Source organism: Acinonyx jubatus, chromosome B4, assembly GCF_027475565.1.
Source record: "Acinonyx jubatus isolate Ajub_Pintada_27869175 chromosome B4, VMU_Ajub_asm_v1.0, whole genome shotgun sequence".
NCBI lineage: Eukaryota > Metazoa > Chordata > Mammalia > Carnivora > Felidae > Acinonyx > Acinonyx jubatus.
Genome location: NC_069387.1, coordinates 116,859,215 through 116,868,572, shown reverse-complemented (window position 1 = coordinate 116,868,572; position 9,358 = coordinate 116,859,215). Strand labels below are relative to the sequence as shown.

General features: G+C 36.9%; 1 pseudogene; it reads left to right on the top strand.

Annotated features, from left to right (window-relative positions):
* Window positions 1-7,565: 7,565 nt before the first annotated feature.
* Window positions 7,566-7,898, top strand: LOC106973728 (BBSome-interacting protein 1-like; annotated as a pseudogene).
* Window positions 7,899-9,358: the final 1,460 nt, after the last annotated feature.

Sequence of the window (9,358 nt, the reverse complement as noted above, 5' to 3'; positions counted from 1 at the left end):
GCCTCTCACTCCTTTAGCTCTTCCCTCCACCCAACACCCCACCAGCAACCTTCAGTTTGTTCTCTGTATTCAACAGTCTCTTATAGTTTGTTTCCCTCTCTCTTTTTACATGTTTTTTGCTTCCTTTCCCAGATGTTCATCTGTTTTGTATCTTAAATTCCACATATGAGTGAAAATATATGATATTTATCTTTCTCTGACTTATATCTCTTAGCATAAACACTCTAGTTCCATCCATGGTGTTGCAAATGGCAAGATTTCATTCTTTTTGATCACCGAGTAATATTCCATTGTATGTATATACCATATCTTCTTCATCTATTCATCAGTTGATGGACATTTGGGCTCTTTCCATACTTTGGCTATTGTCGATAGTGCTGCTATAAACATTGGGGTGCATGTGCCCCTTCGAATCAGCACTCCTGTTTCCTTGGGGTAAATACCTAGTAGTGCAATTGCTGGGTTGTAGGGTAGTTCTATTTTTAATTTTTTGAGTACCCTCCATACAGTTTTCCAGAGTGGCTGCACCAGTTTGTATTCCTACCAGCAGTGCAAAAGGGTTCCTCTTTCTCCACCTTCTCGCCAACATCTGTTGTTGCCTGAGTTGTTAATTTTAGCCTTTCTGACAAGTATGAGGAGGTGTCTCTTTGTGGTTTTGATTTATATTTCCCTGATGATGATTGATGTTGAGCATTTTTTCATGTGTCTGTTCAGCCATCTGGATGTCTTCTTTGGAGAAGTGTCTATTCATGTCCTTCGCCCATTTCTTCACTGGGTTGTTTGTTTTTTGGGTGTTGAATTTGATAAGTTCTTTATAGATTTTGGATACTAACCCTTTATCTGACATGTCATTGCAAATATCTTCTCCCATTCCATCCATTGCCTTTTAGTTTTGCTGATTGTTTCCTTTGCTTTGCAGAAGCTTTTTATTTTGATGAGGTCCCAATAGTTCATTTTTTGCTCTTGTTTCCCTTGCCTCTGGAGACATGTCAAGTAAGAAATTGCTGTGGCTGAGGTCAAAGAGGTTTTTGCCTGTTTCCTCTTCTAGGATTTTGATAGCTTCCTGTTTTAATGTTTAGATCTTTCATCCATTTTGAGTTTATTTTTGTGTATGGTGTAAGAAAGTTGTTCAAGTTCATTCTTCTGTATGTCACTGTCCAGTTTTCCCAACACCATTTGCTGAATAGACTGTCTTTTTTTCATTGAATATTCTTTCCTGCTTTGTCAAAGATTAGTTGGCCATACATTTGTGGGTCCCTTTTTGGGTTCTCTATTCTGTACCATTGATCTATGTGTCTGTTTTTGTGCCAGTACCATACTGTCTTGATGATTACAGCTTTGTAATACAGCTTGAAGTCCAGAATTGTGATGCCTCCAGTTTTGATTTTCATTTATGGGTTACTTTGGCTATTCAGGGTCTTTTGTGATTACATACAAATTTGAGGAGTGTTTGTTCTACCTCTGTGAAGAATGAGCTGGTGTTATTTTGATAGGGATTGCATTGAATATGTAGATTGCTTTGGGTAGTATCGACATTGTAGGAATATTTGTTCTTCCAATCCATGAGCATGGAATGTTTTTCCTGTTTTTGCATCTTCAATTTTTTTCATGAGCTTTCTGTAGTTTTCAGTGTATAGATTTTTTCACCTCTTTGGTTAGATTTATTCCTAGGGATTTTTTGGTTTCTGGTACAATTGTAAATGGGATCAATTCCTTGATTTCTCTTTCTGCTACTTCATTATTGATGTATAGAAATGCAACTGATTTCTGTACATTGATTTTATATCCTTCAACTTTATATCCTTCAATTCATGTATTAGTTGTAGCAGTTTTTTGGTGGAGTCTTTTGGGTTTTCCACATAGAGTATCATGTCATCTGAGAAGAGTGAAAGTTTGACTTCCTCCTTGCCAATTTGGATGCCTTTTATTTCTTTGTTTTGTCTCATTGCTGAGGCTAGGACCTCCAACACTATGTTGAATAACAGTGGTGAGAATGGACATCTTTGTTGTGTTCCTGACCTTAGGGTGAAAGCTCTCAGTTTTTCCCCATTGAGGATGATATTAGCAGGGGGTCTTTCATATATGGCCTTAAGATGATGAGGTATGATCCTTCCATCCCTACTTTCTTGAGTGTTTTTATCAAGAAAGGATGCTGTATTTTGTCAAATGCTTTTTCAGCATCTATTGAGAGGATCATGTGGTTTTTATCCTTTCTTTTATTAATGTGATGTATCGTATTGATTGATTTGTGGGTATTGAACCAGCTGTGCATCCCAGAAATAAGTCCCACTTGACCGTGGTGAATAATTCTTTTAACGTATAGTTGGATCTGGTTTGCTAGTATCTTGTTGAGAATTTTTGCATCCATGTTCATCAGGGAAATTAGTCTGTAGTTTTTCCTTTTTAGTGGCGTGTTTGTTTGGTTTTGGAATCAAATTATTGCTGGACTCATAGAATGACTTTGAAAGTTTTCCTTCCATTTCTATTTTTTGGAATAGCTTCAAAAGAATAGGTGTTAACTTTGCTTTAAATGTTTGGTAGAATTCCTCTGGAAAGTCATCTGGCCCTGGACTCCTGTTTGTTGGGACATTTTTGATTACTGATTCCATTTCTTTACTGATTATAGGTCTGTTCAAATTTTCTATTTCTTTTTGTTTCAGTTTTGGTAGCTTATATGTTTCTTGGAATTTGTCCATTTCTTCCAGATTGGCCAAGTTGTTGGCATATAATTGCTCACAATATTCTTTTATTATTGTTTGTATTTCTGCAGTGTTGGTTGTGATTTCTCCTCTTTCATTCATGATTTTACTTATTTGGGTCCTTTCCTTTTTCTTTTTGATCAATTTGGCTAAGAGTTTATCAATTTTGTTAATTCTTTCAAAGAACCAGCTCCTGGTTTCATTGATCTGTTCTGTTTTTTTTTTTTTTTTTTTTTGATTTTGATATCATTGATTTTTGCTCTAATCTTTATTTCCCTTCTTCTGCTGTTTTTGGGCTTTATTTGCTGTTCCTTTTCCAGTTCTTTTAGGTGTAATGTTAGGTTCTGTATTTGAGACCTTTCTTCCTTCTTTAGGAAGGCCTGGATTGCTATATACTCCCTTTTTATGACCGCCTTTGCTGCATCCCAGAGGTTTTGGGTTGTTGTGTTTTCATTTTCATTGGCTTCCATGTTGGGGAGTTCTCTTTCTATATGTTTGGTAATATTTGTATAAATTAGGAAATACTTGTTCCTTGTAGGTGTGGCATCTACTTGTGCAATCATTGTTGCCCTTTTTTTGGAGGGAGGGTAGATCATAGGTTTTTAGTTATTGATTCAAGTGCTTTAGTAATCATAAGTCTGTTTAGGATTTCTATATTTTTTATGAGAGTTTGATAATTCAAATGTTGTTTTTGAAAAATGTATGCCTTTTTTTAGGTTTCAAATTTATTGGCATCAAGTTGTTCAAGCATTCTCTTAAGACAGTTTACATTTCTAATGTATCTGTAATTTTATATCTTTTTTAAAGTCTAATATGATCAATGTACCTTGGTTCTTTTTCTTATTTGGTCTTGTTAGAGGATTGGCTTCATTTTGATCCTTGCAAAGACTCAGGCATTGGTCCTGTTGACCCTCTTTATTTTGTTCTTTGCTCCTATATGATGAATTTCTGCTCTTTTCATTTTCATTTCTTTTTTTCTACTCCTTAACTTGGGTTTCTGTTTTCAATTTCTAATTTTTTGAGTTAGATGCTGAAGCCATAGCCTTTTGATTTCTCTTCTTATCTAGTATATGCATTTAAGGCAACAATTATCTCTTTGTACTGAGTATTGAGTTGCATACAACAATTTTGGTAGATAGTACCTTTATTGTTATTCAGTTTTGAATAGTGATACTGTCCTTTATGATTTATTTTCAGTCCTATAAATTATGTACAAGATATTTTAAAATTTCCTAACATTCATGGTTTTGAGGTTTATTTCTAAACTATTCGTTTCTAATATTATAGTACTTTGGTCACAAAATGTGGTCTGTATGGTACAGAATGTTTTGACTTTATTAAATCCTGCTTTGTGAGCAAGTATCCTGTCAATATTTGGTAAATTATTCATATGTTCTTGAAAACAAAATGTATTCTTTAAATTTTGGTGTAGGATATAAGTTGTAGTTCATTTGGTGAAGTTTGCTAATTGTTCTGGTACTAATTATGCTTCTTTTCTTACTGCTTTTTATATAGCATTTATAGTAAGATGTTAAAATCTTTCCCCAATGATTATGGATTTGTTCATTTTTACTTGTGAGTTTTTTCTAAATATATTTTATCTATCTATCTAGTAACCTCTGTACCCAACATGGGGCTCAAACTCATTACCACAAGATCAAGAGTCATATATTCTTATGACTGAGGCAGCCAGGTGCCCCTCTATATATTTCAAAGCTATGGTATTCAGTATATACAGGTATAAGATGATTATATATTTCTGAAAACATTATTCATTTTATCACTACATAGTAATATTTTTAGTTAAATATATATTTAGTCATATTTAGTCAAATATATTTAGTCAAATATATATTTCTCTCTTAAATATATCAGTGTGGAGCCTTCTTGGGATTCTCTCTTTCTCTCTCTCTCTCTCTCTGCTCCTCCTTCCTTTTCTCTCTCTCTCAAAGTAAATAAATAAACAAACATAAAAAAACTATACTCACATAAGGTGAGTGAATATTTTTGGCATTCTTTTATGCATTCTTGATGCTTCCCTAGTTCCTTTTGCTTCTTTACTTTCATTTTTTCATTTCATTTCATTTCATTTCATTTGCTTCATTTACTTTCATTTTTCATTTAATTTTCTTCTTTCTGAAGAATATCCTTTAGTACCTTTTTCAAGGAGGGCCTGTGAATGGTAAATTCTTTCAGTCTCAGTCTTTGTTCATCTGAAACATCTTTATTTTGCTCTCATTATATTGTATTTAACTGAGTGATAATAGGATATAGTAAAATACAAATAGCTCAGTTCAATGAATTTTGATAAACTACCACCAAAACAGTACACAGGACATTTCCTTTACTCCCCAAATTCCCTATTCCTGTCAATCCCATCCCCCATCTCCATTCTAGAAACAACTGCTGTTTGGTTTTCTGTTGTCATTAGATTAGTTTTAACTCTTTTAGAGCTTCATAGAAATGGAATCATGCAGTATATACTTTTGTACTTGGCTTCGTTTATTCACGATATTTTTGCAATTCATACAAGTGTTGTGTATTTAGTACTTTTTAAATTTTTTTTTTTCAACGTTTATTTATTTTTGAGACAGAGAGAGACAGAGCATGAACAGGGGAGGGGCAGAGAGAGAGGGAGACACAGAATCGGAAACAGGCTCCAGGCTCTGAGCCATCACAGAGCCTGACTCGGGGCTCGAACTCACGGACCATGAGATCGTGACCTGGCTGAAGTCGGACGCTTAACCGACTGTGCCACCCAGGCGCCCCTAGTACTTTAAAAAAATTTTTTTGAGTAGTATTCCATCATATGAATAGACTACCATATGTTTTTCATTCTCCTACTGATGCACAGTGGGTTTTCCCATACACCAGCCTTATCTCTGGCCAGGTATCCATTGCTCTGAGATCTTTTTTTTTTAAAGTTTTTATTTATTTATTTTGAGAGACAGAGAGAGTGCAAGCGGGGGAAGGGCAGAGAGAGGAAGAATCCTTCTGCGCTGTCAGCAAGGAAGATCCATGCTATCAGCACAGAGCCCTATGTGGGGCTTGAACTCACCAACTGTGAGATTATGACCTGAGCCGAAATCAAGAGTCAGTTGCTTAACAGATTGAGCCACCCAGGTGCCCTGCTCTGAGATCTTAAACAGTCACTCAAAAAGCCAAAACCCATTCTCTGACACCATCTAATAACACCAGCTCCTCACTTCCTGGATTTTGATTCCTCTTTCATCTTTCAAATTTCTTACACTGATGCTACCCTCAGTTCTTTCAGTTTTTTGACCAGTCCTTGAGAAGTATCTTAAAACCCAAGGCTTTTTCTGATGATACAGTTGTTTTCCAAATTTCTCAGCACAAGTTGGGAGTGGTTGGTGCATGGGATCACTGTTAAAAGGATCTTTCATACATAATAGTCAGTCATGACATTTTAAGAGCATGTACCATGTGCAACTTATTTAATTAAGTACTTAATTTAGATGATTTTTATTTTATTTATTTTTATTTATTTTTATTTAATCCTTACTACAATTCTATGATTACTCCCACTTACAGATAAGCACACTGAGGCTTAGATAAGCTCAGCAAGATGACACATCTAGTAAATGGGAAGTCAGAATTTGAACTCAGATCATGTCTATATTTTGCATTTTTAAGAATTGTTTTGCATTGCTGGACATTAAATTCTACTTTTAGCTTTGTCAGGAAAGCTTCATACATTTTGCCAGGCCAGGGTGATTACCCATGATTCCTTTTCTTTCTGAGGCCAAGTCATCAGTTAGCCTGCAGATTTTTCTATTTCATGATTCATGGGCTGCTGTGTTTTCTCCAGGAAGTGTGGCTCACTCTCTAAGGAGAGCCTCACTTTTGGGTGATGATCCTGTGGTCAGAAATCCTTTTCCTTCCATTTCTCCTTAGGGATAACCAGCTTTCCGGTGAACTAGAAGGAAACCAGAAAGGAGAAATTCAGCCTCTGCTATTATAGGCAGGTCCAAGTGATGCTCTCTTGTCTTCTGGAAGACCTTTTGGTTATTTAGTGATTATTTTTACAACTCAGCTGGGCATTTGGTTAGAGTCTCTTGGATTAATTTAGTAGTGGTAATTAACTGAGTCTTGGGCCTCCATGGAACAGTTGTGGTTGGTTATTTCTAAGTTACCATGATGATAGCTTTAAATCTCTCAGGGAATCTTACACAACTTCTTTCTTGTACCTGGACAGTACATAGCTGATTTCCCAGAGAATTTTGGTGCCCTATTTGTGTGAATAAAAATAATAAGTATAGATGAGGTAGATAAGCCAATTGGCTACTTGTAATTCAAACTTTCCCAGGTTGTCCCTTAACTTATGGTGTAAGAGAAAAAAAAATCCAGGATACAGTGAATGGAAAAGAAATATATTGAATTTTGGTCTATAGAGCAAATGTGAAATAGAAGGAAAATGTAGTTACTGGAATAATTCAGGTCAAATCCATATTGGAGGGAGACTAAACAAAGAAAGGGAAAATGGTAAAGAGAGAATAGGGAAACAAAGCATATGAAAAACTGGAGCTGGGGCGCCTGGGTGGCTCAGTTGGTTGAGCATCCGACTTCGGCTCAGGTCATGATCTCATGGTCTGTGAGTTCAAGCCCCGCGTGGGGCTCTGTGCTGACAGCTTGGAGCCTGGAGCCTGCTTCAGATTCTGTGTGTCCCTCTCTCTGACCCTCCCCTGTTCATGCTCTGTCTCTCTCTGTCTCAAAAATAAACATTAAAAAATAAAAAACAAAACAAAACTGGAGCCACCTGGGAAGAGATGAATCTTTCCTCTTGTAAGCTTGAGTCAAGAACTGTCAGTCATCTTGGTAACACCAGGTTGGATGCCTAACGTTCCCATGAAAAAGACCAGGAGAAATTTCAGGAAAAAACTTAGCTGTATCCAGCAATTCAGATATGGCGAAGTGAAGTCAATGTTCCAGAAAATTCTTCCAAATCAAGTTGTCTGTGGAAGATATAACTGCAATGGTGCTGTGTAAACCCAAACTTTAACCCTTAAAATTTCTGAGCCTGGAAAAACTGAAGAAAATGCAGCAAGTGGCCCAAGATACAATTCACCAACAAGAAAGGGCAGAAAAGGAACAGCAGCAAATAACTCATTGAATGATAATTTAGCATTTATTTTTTTATTTTGTTTATTTACTTATTTTTAAATTTTGTCAATATTTATTTTTGAGAGAGAGAGAGAGAGAGAGAGAGAGAGAGTCATAGAGCATGAGCAGGGGATGGGCAGAGGGAGAGGGAGACACAGAATCCGAAGCAGACTTCAGGCTCTGAGCTGTCAGCACAGAGCCTGATGCAGGGCTTGAACTCATGAACCATGAGATCATGACCTGAGCCAAAGTCGGAGGCTTAACTGACTAAGCCACCCAGGTGCCCTGATAATTTAGTGTTTATAGAATACCCTACCTCACTTACTATTAGCAATAGCTAGAAAATAATTTGCTTGTGTATGCTAAAGATAGTAGGTGTTAATAAACTGATAGTGCTCATATAAATAATATAAAAATACTCAAGACTAATGAAAGTTGTATTGTGAATTTAGATGCTTTGGTTTGTATTGAACATAAGCAATTAAAAAACTTTGAACTATCCCCTCCCTCTCAAAAAAGCATATGAAAAACTGGTTTTTGCTCTTAAATGAGGAAGAATAGTAAAACACATTAAGGCCACATGGAAAGAATATAGATGAGGAAGACATCCTGGTTTGGAGAGTCAGGACTCCGAATTATTAATGAATTTAGAAGGATGATTCCAGAGTTTGATTTATGCCTATAGAGAACAGCCCAGAGTTCAGACGAAACAGCCAGAGAGAATGAAAAGCCTCAAGGTAGACACTGGGTGTGTTTTCCTGTCCAAACTCCTGTTCATTCCAAGGCAAGCAGAGAAATGGAATCATGCTACAGTTTGGTCTTATTGTCTATATTGAGGATCAATCATTATGAAGTGTATGGTGGATACAGACATGTGTCCAGAAGTGGCGTACTTACTAGTTCCATAGTCTGTCAGATGATAGGTTCTCGCTAAACGGAGGAGCTATTTGTCCTCAGGAGCAGTGACCAAGGTGGGAGAGAGAAGGAGAATATCTCCTTGGGTTTGGAGAAGACCCAAAGTCCCCTGGTCACTGAGTGTGAAGCAGCAATATGGCAAGGTCTCTTGTTACTGATTTCCTTTCAAGCCTTAGGGTCAGTGTCAAAGATCCAGAGGCTGGTCAGAATGGAGTCACATGATTGGGCTTCACAACCTGCACCTTGCAGGTTTGGATGATCCATTTGTTGAGGCAATTGGGATCCTGAGTGAACAGGTTCACCTTTTAGGCCCTGTATGCTGTCCCATAAGAGGGGAAATCTTCTGGGGAAGTGTATGAGTCAGAAATTTTCAGAGAAGCAGAACCAATAGGACAAGCACAGCAAACAGGAATTAAGGAATTTAAGGAATTGGCTCATGCAATTGTGGGAGCTAGAAAGTCTAAAATCTTTAGGGCAGCCGGACAGGTTGGAAATTCTGGTAGGAGTTGATGATGCAGTTTGAGCCTGAAGGTAGTGTGGGGGCAGAATTCCTTCCTCTTTGTGGGACCTCAGTCTTTTCTCTGGAGGCCTTCAGCTGATTGGATAAGGACAACTGACATTAT